At 48.8% G+C, this 1,622-nt stretch overlaps 1 long non-coding RNA gene across 1 annotated transcript; it reads right to left on the reverse strand.

Annotated features, from left to right (window-relative positions):
* Positions 1–245: 245 nt before the first annotated feature.
* On the reverse strand, positions 246–1,236 carry LOC310916387. Its single transcript, XR_014591284.1, has 3 exons — positions 595–1,236; positions 475–515; positions 246–389 (listed from the first exon to the last, which is right to left on the reverse strand). It is a non-coding gene; the product is annotated as an uncharacterized lncRNA (long non-coding RNA).
* Positions 1,237–1,622: the final 386 nt, after the last annotated feature.

A 1,622-nucleotide genomic window follows, 5' to 3' on the forward strand; every position in this document is an offset into this window, starting at 1 on the left:
GCCGAGAGAAGTAAGCAATGACTGCCGGGTGACCGTGGCGATAGCTCTGGACCCGAAGGCAAGCTCCTCGTGTGAAAACGTCCACGAGGATGTTGAGACTCGAAGATGGATGACGGCGCAAAACACGCGAGGACGCGGAACTGCCCTGCCCGGCAAAGCCTCCGGTGAGGCCGAGGTGAAACCCTCTCCCATTACTTCTCACTAGGACCCTCTCCTCTAAGCTAACTTTGAATTGCCTCCTTTTGCAAAGCTTTTTCCCCTTCACCCAAACACCAGCCCAAACACTTATCTTTCACAAGATGAGCGGACAAAAATCCATCTTCAATGGAAAAGAACACATCCGCTTCAGTGCTGCCAGATCCAGTCTTGGGCTCCGCACCTCATGGTACCTAAGACAACAAAACAGAAAATGTGACAATTGCCTGACAGAAAACATAATCCCCAAGGCTCCCCTGCACCGCTACCCCGGCTCACCTCAGATCGCCATTTGACTCCTGAGGCTGCCCGGAGGGTACCTGCAAAAGGAAAAGGTACACATTTAGCGTGCTGTTAGACACCGCTCACCTGAGTCATCCTGCCAAAATGTCAACTCACCTGCTTGCCTCTCTTCCCTGGTATGCGTAGGGCCGCAGCAGCTCCTACAAAGAAACAAAGCAAAAAGCAGGCTGAGTTACTGTGAAAACACAATTGCTCCAGTCTGACAGAACTCTGAAACATGTATATCTTAAACTTGTACCCACCAAGCTGCTGGGATCCAGGACTGGAACACCTTGCAAGTGGACCACCTAAAAAAAAAAAAATCATCAACAGTGTATGCTTAGAGTTGCACCAGAAATTGAGATCTGAGCAACAACTGCTTCCATCCACCAGTCAACACTCACCTTGTCTGCTTCACCTGGACTGCCAGTATCCCATGTTACCTCCTAAAAATAAAGACAAAGAACAATGCTGTAACACAGGCACCATGTACACGGCCACTGCAGAGACAAACAAGGACTGACTTAAACTCACACCCACCTGGGCACTAGCATCCAGAACCAGGACACCTCACACATGAACCACCTGAAACAAAAAAAACAAGAGGGGATGATTAGAATTGCACCAGAAATTGACACCACAGCAATAACAACTGCTCCCATGCAGTGCCTCACCTTGCCCTCCTCACATTGACTGGCGATATCCCGCTTGACCTCCTAAAAATAAAGACAAAGAGCAGTGCTGAAACATAGCCACCATTTACTCCTCCCCTGCAAAGACCAAATAACACTCACCCTCTCAGAGCTATGGACTCCACCAATACAGAGTGCCCCACTTTTAATCCATCTGACTTGATCCATCAGCAACTGAAAGAAAGTTAGGGCAAAAGTCAAAGTGCTGCAGGATAACTTGACAGCTCCAGGCATCTTCTGTCAACCTACAGATACCACCGATAATCCAATGGACCCTACAACTCAAATTTCAAGTCCCCTAAACCCAGCTGGGCGGCAGGGCAGAGCAGCTCGGGGCCAAATATCACCAACACCTGTGACACAGGAGACAACAAACAAGGAGACACAACAGGGACAAAAAACTCTGAGCCAGAAGAATGACCATGAGAACTCAGAATGAGATGACCAACGTAA

This window comes from Zosterops lateralis (assembly GCF_965231275.1).
Source record: "Zosterops lateralis genome assembly, chromosome: 17".
NCBI classification, from domain to species: domain Eukaryota; kingdom Metazoa; phylum Chordata; class Aves; order Passeriformes; family Zosteropidae; genus Zosterops; species Zosterops lateralis.